General features: G+C 39.6%; 1 long non-coding RNA gene across 1 annotated transcript in view; it reads right to left on the bottom strand.

Moving 5' to 3' along the window:
- Positions 1-15,961, bottom strand: part of LOC128075160 (uncharacterized) — a 70,960-nt gene extending 54,999 nt beyond the window's left edge. The window contains exon 1 of the long non-coding RNA XR_008203672.1: positions 15,895-15,961. This is a non-coding gene — a long non-coding RNA (uncharacterized LOC128075160). The remainder of the gene's footprint in view (positions 1-15,894) is intronic.
- Between the last annotated feature and the right edge of the window lie 300 nt (positions 15,962-16,261).

Genomic DNA, 16,261 nt, shown 5'->3' on the forward strand with positions numbered 1-16,261 from the left:
ACGTGAGGAAATGATCTCATTCTGAACCCAGCAGATCTTTTACTGCTTAATCATGGATGTGGGGATTTCCTGCTGCTTCTGTAGTGCAGTTTTCTCGGGCTCTCTCAAGGCTATATTACAGAACAGATGACCAAGTTCAGAACTGTAAATCCATAGCAGAGCGGTGTGCCAGAGTTCACAAATGTCTGCTAAATAATTTTCTTAAGAAGCACTTCACCATACTTCAAACAATGCCCAAAACATTATAGGAAATCTGATGCTTATAGCAACCCCAGAGTCATACCTGATCATCATTATGCTACAGACTGATGTTCAGACTCCAACCAGGGCACAACAGCCAGCAGATTACCCTCTAGACTGGACATCTCCCTGTGGAGATGATAGCAAGTCCCTCCAACCACCTCTAATAACACATCTCCAAGCAGTACATTATTTCTTCAATTGCTTTGTGTCAAAGTCCATTGCTACTAAATTGAACTATCTGCATCCCACATAAGGAATGAAAGCTCATAATATCAATTTCTGTCTCATAATCCTCTGAGACATTCATAACAATAAACATGCAAACATGTAAAAACAGGCTTTGTCTTCTTCCAGCCCTGTACGGTATGTGAGTATGGTTTCTAAAAGTCAAATTAAAAAGCAGCATTTTGTCCCCTTTGCTAGTTTTCTTTTTCAAAAAGAGAAATCCTGGACTGGGATTTATATCTAAAATTCAATTCAAATCTCTCTACTTTTGATATTCCCTTCATTCCCTGCTGACCTGTTTGCCACCACCCTATCACTTAGCAGCATACAACCACCCTTGCTCCAACCACACAGCGCAAACTACTTGCATAATCCTTCCTTCATCCAGCAGAGGCTGAACAGCAGCTTACCAATGAACCTGGAGGTGATCAAAAGGCTACAAAACAAGCAGGAGAAGGGAAAAGAGGAGCTGCACGACTAGCAAGCAGCACAATCAAGCATTCTGTGTTTTTCCTAGCCTCTTGTTACTTAAGGGCAGTTACACCTAAAAGCAGTTACACTCTTGGATGAAAAAATACCATGATTTACATTTGCTCATTCTTTCCTGCAAGATGAATACAATACTCTGCATTGTACTAAAAATGGCTTTATGCGCTGCTTTGTTAGTAAAATGAAATCACAGTAAATGAATAAGAATTCCATTCTGAACTGACATGCTGAGAATATAAATTATGTTTTATAAAACCATTGTAATCTGGATGGGTGCTGCTCGCATGAGCTATTAGACAGCGCTTTAAAAGCTGCAGTCTAGTTTAGTGGAGATAATTTTAATTGACTCAAGGGTGTATCTCAAGGGTCCTGAAATTGTTAGGAAAATGTATTGCAGAGAAAGAGCATTCCCTCAGCTGGGGGGAGCAGAGTCAATGCAATCTAATAAAGCTCTGGGTTTCCAACTGCTAGATGCATTTTGCGATTGGAACTGATTGCATGGAGGATGTAGATGGGGCACATAAATGGAAGCTTTTATCACTGGTTAGCATAATTACTGTGACTGTCTGCACTTTGTTTGCATCTGCTGGAGCTTGGTTAAGATTTTTGTAGAGTCACATAATAGGAGAACATTTGCTTTCACAAAGATCTGTTTTGGAGGCTATTTACATGAAATGCTGACTTCCACCTTCTTGGGGGTTTCTGCTTGTTTTCTGAAGAAAAAATTATTGGCACGGGCAGGGTTCTAACACCCCCACTGTGTCCCACGTAGAACCACATTAAACTGTTATAAATCACTGTTGAACAATTCGCTCAAAACTCTTATAACAAGGCATCTCCCAGCATACATGAGGATTACCTGGAAATCTAATTAAACAAGCAATAAGATATTGAAAAAAAAACTTCCTATTGACTCTGCATCCTGGGGCTGGTTAGCATCTTTAAATATGTCCCTAGTCTGGACATCCCCCAGACTTGAAACTGTATTTATGAATCAATCACCCCCTTTCCTCTCTCTCTCTTTTAAATAAAAATAATAATACTAATTAGAAAAGCAATCACGCAACTATTACTCTTGGACTTCTTCCTTGGGTCACTTTTGAAGTGATAATTGGCTTCTTGATTTTAAACCAGTTTAAGCCAGTGCAGCATTCCATGTTTGATTTTTCTGATGAACATAACAGAGCTTTATTATTCCTGCAGTGTACTAGTGGTCATATCACACTGTAGATTCACTTCTGGTCACCAGAAGCACATCATACTGTGATTCACAGCCACAGGAAACTGCTCCTGGCTGCTGGCCTGCAACTTGGACACAGTCATTTGCAAGAGGCCACAGGGCTGGGCCATGATTCTCAACCATCAGAACAAAAAGAGGGAGTCACAGTTCTGCTTAAATTTTCTCATGAATTTTTTGAAATAGGTTGTTAAGAGCGAGAAAAGGAATTAGAAACAATCTGAAGTGACTGATTTAATAGATGTTTCATGCACTTTGAACCACCATCAGTGCTACAAAGAGACCGGTCTCAGCTCAAAGCCTCTCTGCATGTACTGAATTTCCCTTTCCTGCAAGGAACATATGCATGACAATTCACTTTGCCTTCAATTCTGTCTGATATCCAGAGCATAAGCAGCTAGCTAAAAGACCTCTGACAGGTTATTGGCCAGGTCCCTGCAAAGCAGGTTGGTCTCACTGTGACCAGGCCAGACAGCATCACACCCCTGTGAAGACCTCAGGGCTATGAAATAGTAGATCCACTCACTGAGCCAAATCACACCTTTCAACTTCAATCCACACCAGTGCTGGAACAGAATAGTGCTAAGCTAAACCTACTTATCCCCTTTTATTTGTAAAGGAAGGTTTTTAAGATCACCTAGCCCACCATTGCAGTAGCTATTGAATTGGTCTTGAAACATCATGTTTACTACAAATCAGGATCAAACAATATCACATTAGCTCCAGCAGACACAGTACCTACTTCTACAGCACTAAGTGAAGGGGACTTGGAAACCTTGGATTAAGTTAGTACAATCATTTCAAGCAAAACATATACTGCACTAGTAGAGGTTGAGACACTTTTGCAACAAGTGCACTGCAGCTGGGGTGCTGCAGTTACCTTTGCCACCACAGATAAAGTAATGCAGATCTAGTTTTCCATTCAACAGGTCTTAGTATATTAAAAGGCTTATTTTTTGAATATCAAGTTCATTGGAAAAACTAGAGCAGGCACCGCAATTTGTAACAATTTCGTTGTGTTTTCTGCCATGTTGAAAGAATGGAGGAGGAAACAGGCACTTTGCCGATTTATTTTGGTCTGAATTCAGTTGCAGCAACGCAAGAAAAACCACCACCAAAATCCAGGATAATTTCTTTTGAATTTGCCCCTTCTCTATTAAATACTCTTGTTGAGAAATTCTGATGTTGCTTTTTTTCCATCCACTCAGTCATAAAATAGCTTACATTATACCATACTGCTAAACCCTAGGTTTGGGATGCTATAAGCTGAGAGCCCCCTACATAGGCTACCAAAATAACAAGGAAAGCTTTTGTACTAGAGCACGTAGCAAACATCAGGGTATAACTTGACACAGTAAATGCTCTCTGAAAAGCAGAAGTTTAAAGGGAGCATCTCTTGGGTGCTAATTGCTCAGCCTTCCACAGAGCTAGAAACACATTCTGCAGACAGTAATACACTTTTCAAGAACGTTTGGTGCATTAACCACAGAATTACATATAAATAATTCTGACTAAAGCTGGCTTTTAGGTACCAGTACAAATTGTGCCAGGAGAAGACAAAAAAAGTACTTAAATTGCTATTCAAATTTCATTTGAAGAATAAAAATGAGCTTCAGTTAAGACTTTTTTCATTGCTACATCAATGCCAAATTCTTATTTGCAATATAGAGAGCTAAAGCGAACAGAGGGATCTATCAGTTCAAACCCTGATCCTTGGATACTGTATTATTATTAACTACAATCGTTTAACTGAATACAAAAGTAGTGTCACTCAAGGTAATAAGTTCCAACTGTGTAACTTGATAAATCTATCATTATTACATTGCATTTTCCCTTCTTCCAATGCAATTACACAATACTAGCTGCCATAAATTAATTGTTCTTTTAATAGAGAAAGACCAATTTAATGAATTCAAATATGAAAAGGTCTAAATTGATTTTTTTCAACCTGGACCACAATCCTTGTCATAAAAGCACAGGCTCTTCAAAAAATAATTGTGCAAAACCCAATTTAAAGGCTTCAGTGAGAGCTTAATTTGATTTTCTGCATAGCCCCCAAATAAAAAGAATAGACTATAAAAATAAGTTTGTTGCAAGATAGTAATGACAGCATCAAATTTAATACATTTAAAACCTTACAAAAATAAGTTGAAAGTAACATCTCCAAATCAAAGAACAAACGTATGATTTTATGCAGAATGTTCTTCCCATGGTTTCAAAGAGGAAGCATCATGCTGTGCTGATCTATAATTACATTTGGTTCATCTACGAAGTAATCACCTTCATGATAGCAAAGAAGTAATCACTATTTTTTGTTCTTGAAAAATTGCAAATATAAATCCAAGATCATCTATTTCTAGCCTCTCTGCGCACGTCTATTCATGGACTACCAGTGTTAAATATAGGCATGCATTAAGGTACAAGAAAGCTTCAAGAGCTGAGTGTAACCATTCACCCAGCAACCGGCCTATGGTTAAAATTGAGGGCACCTGCTGCTAAATATCACTTCAAGTACTTCCTCTTCCAAAAAAGAGTATCTTTGTGTAAGACAAATCGTTTACAAAAAACATAAAACAATTTTCATTCAAGTGATCAATATTTCATTCAGGATGCACATAATGCACCATTGGAAAATGCCTTAATAGCTGGAAATGAATCATATCCAGAAAATCTAACACCAAATCCTGTCATAAATATTAGCTCACTTGTCAGGCAATCAATCAGATTACTTCTAGCGAATCTTTTGATCGTGCATTTGAGCCAGAGTGCGCCCAGTTACTTCAAGGTGTATCAAGCAAAGTTTGAAGCCTGAAGCCTGGGAGATCTCATAGGGGAACAGGCTGTTTGTGGCAGAGGGTCTTCTAGAGATACTATGTAATTAGGCTATCCAGAGCCTCCAACCACATCGTACCTACTTACAGCTCTACTGCTGTGTTTGAGAGGCTGGTGGGGACAACTATTGACAGCTAGCTTCCCACTGAGCAAGCTGCAGTACAACATCAGAAACGGGCATACTTCCCTCGATTTATATCCCTATAATTCATTCCAGCTCAGAAAGAATAACCAGCTCACAGCAGTCAGTAAAGATACCTGACTGCTCTTTTAGTTGCGTGGTTATTCGAGGGCATTTCGTTAATTTGGAGAGGAAGGAAAAGATTAAAACTACAGTCATGGTGATGGCAGGGATTGCACTTGATTTAAGTAAGCAGTGAAGATATATCACTTCCTTTTGGCTTAAATTATTGAGTCTTAATGCTATCCAGTGATCAGAGGAACCATCCAATAGCATTGGTCTGACAACAGTATACATGATTGCATCATTTTAGACACTACAGTGAGATACAATATTATCTTCTGGCCTGATGTTCCTATCAATCTCATCTCAGCAAACAAATAATCTAAGAATTCTAGATGACAGTGCTCTATTTAAGCCTGTGCTGAGACTGGGTACATGAGGAGATAGGCAGAGGAGGATTGCTTGTCTTCCACATTACACAGACAGCTTTCTCACAAAATCTTGGGCAGCCAAGCAGCTTTGTTGATGATGGTGCATTTCTGTATCAAAACAAATTATAACTACCGCGTCAGGCAGCTCAGGTAACCTAACAGAAAGCACTCAGTGACAAAAGAGAGAATTGATCATAGTAAATCATTCTAAATGAGTTGTACAACTGGCATTTATCACACAGGAAAGTCATCTATTGACCTCTTAAGATGTATTCCCATCACTCCCTGTGGCCTTTGGGGATGTTATAAAGGAACTTCACCAGAAGTGTCCAAATATTGAAACTGCCACCTCTCTTACAGTTTAAGGTGGAAATTCAACTACAAAGTTGGGTAATACAGGACAAGAAGGAAGGGGACCAGTAATTTTTTTTGAATAATAAAATTTAGCTTGGAATTCAATACTTCAGTAGCACTTCCAGAGATTAAGGAAGTGGGGAATTTTTGCATTCAGAAACAGGCTTTTGGCATCACTGTGTCAAAACATTATTACATACAAACGTCCCCACCAATACATTCTGCTTAGTTCCATGTTTTGTAGGACTGTACACAGGACTAGCCAAGTGTACCAAAAACCGGAGCTTGTTTGTGGCAGAGGGTCTTCTAGAGATACTATGTAATTAGGCTATCCAGAGCCTCCAACCACATCGTACCTACTTACAGCTCTACTGCTGTGTTTGAGAGGCTGGTGGGGACAACTATTGACAGCTAGCTTCCCACTGAGCAAGCTGCAGTACAACATCAGAAACGGGCATACTTCCCTCGCCCCCCAAACCACACCACAGTACGATCTGGGAGCAGTGCTTTTGTTATTAAAGCACTCCATGCATGACCTCAAGTACAGCATCATTCCCATCAACTCCAGCTCAGGGCAGCCAAAGGAGAAAAACTAAAACCAAGCAATTCAGATGGATGATGCAATAGGAAACACTGCGAAACATTGCCCAAAAATAAATAATGAAATAAATCTTAGAAACCTTCTCCTACACGGCCGACTGTGACTTAAGCACTCCAGCCTTTATCAAAACCTCAAAACATAACGAGATTTTTTGCAAAAGTCTTTAGAGCTGACAAATCTCATGAAGACACATTTATCCCTTTAATTACAGATAGTTCTATTTCCTGTATTTTGATATGAAATAAGCTCATTCTGTTTAAAAGTATACAGCTGCTTTTTATTTTAACCCACTGTAAGAGATATTCTGATATTTTACAACATCTTGAACTCACCACTGGCTCATTGCAAAGCAGTGAAATCAGAGAACTGCCCCAGCCAGCTCTGAGATAACTCGCAGGATCTTGGCTCAAGTCATTTGCAAAAGATTCCTGTTAACTTTTCCTGAGAGCGGTTGTTCAATTACTGCATCTGTTAAACTCCACTCTGTAGGAAAAGGATGACCTGTGGGTGGCCCACATATCGATTTTATGTTCTGAAGCAAGAGCCTCACAATCTGATTCCTGGTACGATTCACAGCATATTATACAATGTGTTTCATCAGCACTCCTCCGCCCACTGCTGAGTTCCTAAAGCTCATGAGGTAACCACAACGATTACTCAGAAAAAACAGCACTGCATTATAGAAATAACACAATATGTTTTAGCAACATTTACACGGAGGAGTCGTCAGCGTTGTGCAAGCAGTCACGTCTCTGTGGACCACCAGTAATTTTTTGCTCCCCTCTCTAATAGAGAAAGGGAATTAATTTCACCTGGATTTCAATTGAAGCAAGGACACTTTCCATGGGTAACATCCACCGTGCTGGTGGGGGAGAAGTATGAAATACTGACACTCAAAAAATGCTCACAATTTTCACAGTTCATTCTCCCAGTGAATGAAGATGCTAGCAGCCTGCTATAAACTCAAGCTATCAGCATCCCAGATGAAGCAAAGAAGAAAAAAGAAATAAAAAAAATTAATAAAAAAATCTGTCCCTTTGGAAGAACAAACTGAAAAAGGAGAGGAGAATAGGGGAAGTTACCAAGGGTAACACCAGCACTTAAACGCAGCCCTGTGTTACTTCCTCAAGGGAAATGTTTGGGAAGCTCTGGAAGATCAGACCATCCCATGCCAGTCCCACCAAGCTGCAGGTCCTGGTTCAGCACTGCAAGGCAAGAGAGACAGCAAATGGAAAGACAGAAGGAGTTCTTACTGGGTTATTTAGCATCCTCCTACTTCCATGTAATGTAAGGCTCTAAGCAAACATCTTTTCCTCCTGGATGGAGCTCTACAAAACAACACCTTTGATATTTATGGAGTTTTTTTTAAGCCAGACTGTCACCACTGGAACAGGCCATCGTTTTAGGAGAAAAAAATTAGTAAGGTCTCAGAAACAAGTTCTACCAGCACACAAAAGTACTCCATGCTACCTACAAAACTTGTGGGATAGTACCTAGCGTCCCTAAGAGTAAGCTCCAGAAGGAATGCTACTCTTCTGTAAATTCCTGAAGTTGGAGCCCATAACTCTCCCATCCCCCAAATTCTTCCTAGATGTTTTCATACCCATAGTTGGAATCAACACAAAAACAAAAACTCTGTCAGCAGCTTCAGGTTGTCTGGTCCCTCCGAGCCTTTCAACATCAGAAGTGACTTTCAGTGTCTGAGCTCTTTTCATCACTACTGCCAATCAACTGAGGGAGAAAGGTGATCTCATCTGATTGTCATTGCTCACAGCTAAAATCTTTTTCTCAAAGGAGGCAGCAAGCTTGTCATCACATGGCCCTATATTTTCCTTACAGTACTGTGCATTTAGTGAAAAAGAGACATTCGACACTCTCAGAAATTTTTCCAAATATATATTTTATCTTTGTTTATCCTCCATGTGTCAAAATCAGAAAATGCATTAACTCCTTCATTCTGTTATTTCTCAATATTATTTAACAGTCCTTGCATTGCATCAGGCTCCTAAATGAGAGACTTCAGACCAAATCATTTATTTCTTACCAGATTTTAGTCAGTTGAAACAGGAAATATAATAATGAGTAAATATAATTAATACCAAAACAACCTGTGTAAAAACATTTCATGTACTTTCAGCTTCATGGAAAACATCAGTAAATGCAAAACATTAAGGAGGCTTAAAAATAAAGGCTTTGCTTCTTTTATATATACTTGGTTGTTTCACCTTTAAAAGGAAATTATGGTTTATTATTCCTACTTTCTAGATGGTTAAACGCCCACTTATAGTACCTCAGTTTCCCCAAGAGAAACTGGTGGTTCTCAAGAACAAAGGAGCTGTTGTTTCCATCATGCTACGGACAGGGCGTTGTTTGCTGTTTGTTTTCGAGTCATCCTGGATATTCATCATTTTTTCCTGCATGGAAGCTTTGAGACTTTTGGTCGTGTAATACAATGAGCTGCTCTTGCAACAGACAAAAGCATGAAGGAAAAGCAACTACGTTAGGAGCAGCAAGCTCATGTCATTGATCATCAGCAAGCAGTGTCCAAGCACGCACACTCGGATGAGAACTTGGCCCTGCTAACACCATCCATCCCAGAACTCCAGGAAATGCATTGATCATTTGGGATGGAGAACAAATTAGTTTCCTCTCTTGACCAGTGCTCTGCATTGAGCAGATGTTTTCAATGATGTATTTGTAATGATGCCAAGATGGAGTTTTCTTTTCTTGAGTAGTTGATTTCGCATCCAACAACTTGTGGAAGTAATTTAAAGCTGCTTCTTCCGATGCAAGATACCTCACACATTTGCTTATATTACCTTTCATTTGCTGGTTAGCTGTCCATACCAGGTACAGCATCAAGTGCAAAGCTGGGAACAGAACAGGGAGGCAAGATGTCCTATAAGGTGTGAGCCAGACACATGCTGGCATCCAGAGGTGCTTGAAGGGAAAGCTGAACTTATTATTACCATTCCCTTCCATATTAGATGCACCCTCAATCTTTCTGTGTAGTTTGTTTAGGTTTTCTTTCTCTCCTAGTCTACACTAACATTGATTAAGCTAAATACTTGTCATCCAGGTGTTCTTACAAATCTTACAGTCTGATTTATTAGAAAGTATATTGAAAGCACTGCCTTTATATAGGAGCTTCAAGAAAATATATTATTGAAAGCAGATTGACTCCTGTTATAATCTAAAAGCCAATCTACAGAAGTGCAATCAAGCAATAGCACAATTATGTTCACTCATTTAGTAATGATGTAATTTCAGAATTCAAGTGTTGTGTTCCGATTTTTTCTAACAACTTCAAGCATAGAAGGATACAACACAGCCAAACTCATGGCAGCAGCTTACCAGGATAAGTTTTAACAATGCAGTTCAAGCAAGGGGACCCCAGCAGGTTGGGTTACCAAAATTGCTCCTGTGCTGCTGCCTGAACCAAATCTGACACTAATTCCAACATTTTTGTGCTATACTGCAGAAGCACGACTCCTGTGTAGCCCTGCCCTCTCAGATATCTTATCTACAGATAAAACCTGTAGGAGCGACCAAAGGTTTCCTGCTCTGTAACCAATCACAAATGCAGTGGCAGAACTGGACTAGGTTTCCCAGCAGTGCTGACTCTTGCCATTTTTATTCTCTTTAGGGATAATTTCAGCTCAGGCAACATTTGTCCGACGTATACCCTTATGTATACCAAATCCTAACCTTACAAAGACGTAAGTACGCAAAGCCAGGCAAGAACATGGGCAGCACATAGTTTTGAACATCCTGACAGGCATCAAGTCCCTTAGGGAACAATGCCAGCAGGAACAGATGAGCTGTTCAGCGCCAAGGAGGTACAGTAAACATGGCAGTCTTCAGCAGCTCCCTGACACCTCCACCATCTGTCACACTGAGGTATTAGTATGAAACAAGAGTCTGACTACAAAGCCTTCCACTCGGAGCACAGCGAAACAAAACCCACGTCATCCACTCATTTAAGGCATGATAGCACATCTACACATTGGAAAATATCCTTCTATAGGGTTGCTTGCTCAACAACTGTGGGTAAACCTTGTAAGTACAAACACCATTTTGTAGCCAAAATATTTTTAAAGGTTGAATTTTCATTTTTTATAATTTCAGCGATCAATAACAACCACAGGATGTGCAGGGCATTTGTAAGGGACAACAGAGGATCAGATGGCAGAACTTTTGTCTTAAATGAAACTGCTGAGACTGAGATCACTTGTTGCAACATCCTGCAAGTCACTCTGAAATTTCCACAAAGTACTTGAAGTGAAAACATCTCTAACCAGCAATAAGACAAAACCACGTCAAGTAATTGCTATGGCTGATTGGAGAGCCCTGGAGTTGTTTTGGCAATCATGCTGCTCCTTACTGCTCTCGTCATGTTTCTAGCTTATTAGAAATCATTGTGAAACAAACTAAATCTGGGTGGCAGATGCTAACCGCCTCCAGAAATGGTTTACTCCCTCTGCATTAGGACAGGAGGAGATCAAGGTGAAAGTCCAGGCTCCTTATGGTAAGAACTGGGGAACTGGTTCACAACAGCTGGCTCTTAGCTTACTTTGTTCTCCACAAAGCATCTCAAAAATTGAAGAACTCTTGCAAACATTTAGAAAAACACTAACACCAACTACACAGAGACTTCAGGGGGGAAAAAAAAGCTTTCCCAATCAATCCCCTGACTGCACGCAGGCCTTCCTACGGCAAGGAAAGGAGCCCTATCAAAAAATTCAATTCCAGCACAATTTGAACCCTAGCCAAGATGGTTATCTGCTCCATATTTTAGCTCGTGTCAGGATTGCTTGACACATAATGAAATCCACAGCTCTGGTCCCCTCTCAGGTCCTTCACAGCAGCTCCCTGCTTCAGATGCAAGACAACGTACAAAAATGCATTTCAAATGGAAGGTCTCAATGCTAAAAACACAGATTTCATCCAGAATTAGACATTCCAGATGTGGTCTAAATCTCTTTTCATCAATGAACTCCACACTACTTGTCATTTCTTCATGGATATACTCATTACAGAGAGATAAGAAATTACCTTTGATTTTACAGAAAGAACATTTCCTATCAATACTACTACTGAGGAACAATCCCCACATACAGCAGTTGTGTTTTAAGAATTATGAAAAGGCAACAGAACATTTGATGATCTTACAGGATGTAAATTTGGAAAGCAGCAAATGCTACTTCTGAGAGAAATTTCACCTGCTCTTCAAACATTATTCAGATTCCTTCACGAAAATGAAAACGAACGGAAGCAGAAAACACTGTTTCTTTATCTAATGTTGCCAGTTTATTCTAAGACAATATCAGTGTATTGTGTGTCTACTATTACAGTTACTGAGCAAAACAAGTAGCAAAGCAGCATGCTTTCTCTTCCAGGCAAGTCACAAGCTCCGTAAATCCTCTTCTCCAGCAGCAATGGAATAGATGAAGATTCATTATCACCTTCTAGGAAATAGACTAGGCAAAGCTAAAGCAAGCAGTGATATCCCAATCTTCTTCCCAGGAAATCTATATTCCATAAGGCTTTTGTCATGTAAAAGCCATATGAATTCAAACATACACATATATGGATACTATCCCATGGAGTTCTTTTGATTGAAGTGCAAGTGCAACTTGTGTAGCAATAGCTCTTTGGATGTAGAACAGAAATCACAAGCCCCACATTCACAAAAGAGCTTGTAATGCTTCACAGTGAATCTCTCTCTCTCTCCATCAGTCATGAGTCGCTCTTTCTGGTCTCCATAATTCTAAGCCATTCTAGAATCAAGGCACCTGTGCACCCATTCTCTGAACAGCTCTGGGACCAGGTACAGGTGTGTCAGCAGAGTGTTTTTGTATCTCGCTGTTAATAACCATGTTCCACCTTCAATCTCTTATGTTCATAGCTGCCCACATGCCTGGGGCCTAAATTAAACTGTTGTTGTGCTAGAAGTTGAAGAAATAAACCATAGGAGAACATCACCTGAATAAAGCTTTGCAATATCATTGAGGGAGACATTCTACTGGGCTACACATTACTCAAATGTTTGCTGTGAGCACGTCTGACCAGAAAGGCATCCATTGCCTTGTTATAAAGCTCAGCAGCTGGACCCCATGGAAATCTCTTGGCATCCCCCTGAAGCCACGAAATGCAGATGTAGCAGTTTGCTCTGAGCTGATGCTTTGGAGATATGCCATAACACAAGCTCAACACATTACGAATCTGGTCACAATTTCCATTTAAATTCAATGAGGCACTTAAAATGATATGTTTTTACATTTACAATATAGATAGGCTTGGAAATACTTTAATCAGTAATCAATTTCTTACTCCACCCAAAAGCAGATGGTGAAATATTTCAATTAATAGCAGAAATGTAAGAAGGAAAAAGGGCTCAGACAATAAAGCTGAGCAACACAAAGAATGTTTCAATAAATGGGCCAAACTTTGAGTTTGCCAGAGCCAGGAAAAATATCCCACTGATTTCAGCAGGCACAAGATTTAGCTCTAGCTTGGAAGGACAGTAATGTCAAATGGAGGCCTGTAAGCAGACACTCAGTCAATATCAGAGCACTCTGGTAGATAGAGGTATTTGCTTACTTTTAGCAGATGCAACAGACTTCCAGAAGCATTTCTCAAATGAAGAATTAAAATATAAACTGCTTCCTAGAGTTGTTTGAGGTTTTAACTCTCATCACTTAATATTCATGGGAGGTATTACCTTCTCTCTCAAGAAAATTGAGTTGTTTTTTGTTTTTTTTCCAAAATCCAGTGCAAGAACCTACACCATCAAACACAGATCAGCTATATGAGGTCTATACAGAAATAAAACATCATCTGCTTATCTGGTTAGAGCCTCCTGCTCTAGCTTCAAAGAGACTGTCAGGAATTAGAATAAGCATCTACTGTTCAACCAGGTATTTGTAAGCACAAGCATTAGAACTAGTCTTCGGTGCCAAAACTGCTCATTCGCATTTTATCCTCTACTGGGGAGGAAATTAAAGACCAAATTTTAATTAAACAAGTCTGATATTTCTAGGCGTGCTTATATTTGGCTAGATACAGGTATGCTTGCATAGGAAGGACTACATTGTGGACTTTCAGATGATTTTATGACTAACATGACAAAATTAGTTTTGTAAATAAAATATTTGAAAGGTAATTGTTTTAGAAGTATAAAGGTATTTTGTTGTTGTTTTTTTTTCCAGCCACCTCTCTTGGATATGAATACATCAGCTTAAATGAAAGAAAACCTTAGCCTGAAGCATAGAGTTCACCTCGAAGAGTAGAATCCAGTGAATCAGGAACTAAAATGGGTGCCCTATAGCAAAAACCAGTGAGCAGCACCAGCATATGGCAACAGCACAGAGCCATCTGTGGCAGCACAACAGCAAAAAGCATCCTCAGCCTCACATCTGGCTGCAGCAAAATCCACCTTGCCTATTTAAGGTAGAGAGTAGCATTCATGACACACATATACGTGCTTAACTTTAGAGTGCATTTCTTATAAATCTGACAGAAGTTGGGTACATCCTACTTTGCAGCGGAGCAGCCAAATCACCAAACAGCCTGACAAGCTGTCTTACTGCAGCTTTCCATGTGCCCCAGGGAAGGAGCAGTTTCAGCACAGAAGTCAATGCGTAACTTCACTGCACAAAAGGAAAGTACCAAAGCAGAACAACTATTCTCTCCCAGGACTCACAGCTAAGAAAGTAAATAATAAAATTATTAAAAACCCCACCTTCATTTTTCAAGACATTTCTATTCCAAATCAGTGTTCTCTGCCGAATCTTTCTATCCCAATCTTTATGGTAGTATTTGTCTCTTGGTTCTCTATCTGTATCTCATCTGTAGTCAGCAGAGCCCTTTTATATTTGTCAGAAGTTTTGCAGTATGAAGACTGATCTTTACCAACCAGAACATAAACCCAGAAGGTTTATTGCACCTTCCAAAGAAGCAGAGTTCTAATATTTGCTACTTTGCAATTTAATTACAACAGTTATTACAAAAATAACATTTAATGCAGCCTGTATTAATCTCTGCTGTGGTTTCTGCAGCATTTCCTGTACTTACAAAGGAAATATTCAAAGTCCACAATACATATACAATGTCAGCATTACCATCTCTAATAACACTCTTTTTTGCTCTCTTTTGCTAATGATTTTTACTCAGCACACTATTTTATATGATTGAACTGAAATCCAAAATAATTTTTGAAAAACAAAAACAGAACACTGACTAGTCATACACTTCAGCAGAGTGGCCGCCCTGGTTACCCCCAGGTGGAGAGTTGGAAGAGGAAAGGTGAGAGAAATTTCACCATTATGAACATGAGCACTTCAGGAACACTGCTCCACTGCAGCTCTTAAGAAGCAACCAGAAAATACAGCAACAAATGAAAGGGAAAAAAAAAACAAAAACACAAAAAACCATGTCCCAGTGTCATCCTCCTCTACCAGCTTGCAAACCACTACTATCACATCCTGCTCCTATTGTGGAGTCCACACGTGAGATCACAAAGTAAAACTCCATCTCAGTTCTCCATTACAGCCCACTGAAAGGGAATGCAAAATCCCATCTCACTGAAGGGCTGCAGATTTTCCTGATCCAGTTAGCACCAAAAATCAAGAAAAACATTTAACCTCACAGTCCCAGTCTGAACTACATTTTGGATTCTTCAAGCACCTTCAGATAAAGCATGAAGAGCCAAGCACGCTAAACTTAAACTAATACAAAGCTTTCAGCGCTTACTTCCTTTCTTGCCCAAAGCCTTGGTCACAGCTAGCCAACCTTTTGTTACTGCACCATGTACATGTGAGCATCTTGCTTCCACTCTTAGGGCGATTGTCTCTATACAAAAATGGTTAAAAATAAAGACTCAGATACCTACATCCACTCACCCCACTCTTCTTGGATCACAAAGAGCACATAAATATATATTTAAAAAAACATTAAATGCAATGAAGTGATCAAGTGTGATTTAAAAAAATAATTCATTTTCTCATTCAAAATATTTTAAGTCCCAAAAGAGGATAAAAGTCTAAAAAAGTATAAAAGATAAAAAAATAATAAGTTCCCAAAACAACACCATCTTCAAGGGTAAATGGCTTTTAAAAAGTCAGTACCGCTTCAAGAGTGAACCAGCATACGGCTTTTAGAGACTGCATCTTTCTCTGAGAGTTTATAAATCTACATGTAGAGAAAGGCAATGGTAGATATATCTACTTCAAACCAGTTTAGGATCATCCCCAAAGGACAGAAGTAACAATCTGGTAACAAAGAAGGAATTGCTTACCCCTTTCCGAGGATCAGGGTTCACCAAATGCTCCGAAGAAAGCAATCTCCAAGTAGAGAACCTTTGCCTGTGGCGGCCAGTCCTTAAATGAGGTTCTGGTCACACAGATGAATTGCTTCCACCTGTGCTCCCAGAGCAGGCTACACCCCTTCGCCAGGTGCTCAATCACTGCTTCAGGCCGTGACTTAACAGTTCCCATACACTATACTGTATCTTCAGAGACAGAAGTGAACAAATGCTACTCTCCATGACACTGCTGACCATAAAGAAACTATTAAGAATGGGCGTTTAGGCAGGATGGGATTAGCATACTGTGTGTTTGAAAATCAATAAATGGGATCAACTTTGCAACGACACTTCATTTGTG

The sequence above is a fragment of the Tympanuchus pallidicinctus genome, unplaced genomic scaffold (assembly GCF_026119805.1).
Source record: "Tympanuchus pallidicinctus isolate F22 unplaced genomic scaffold, pur_lepc_1.0 scaffold12, whole genome shotgun sequence".
NCBI classification, from domain to species: Eukaryota; Metazoa; Chordata; class Aves; order Galliformes; family Phasianidae; genus Tympanuchus; species Tympanuchus pallidicinctus.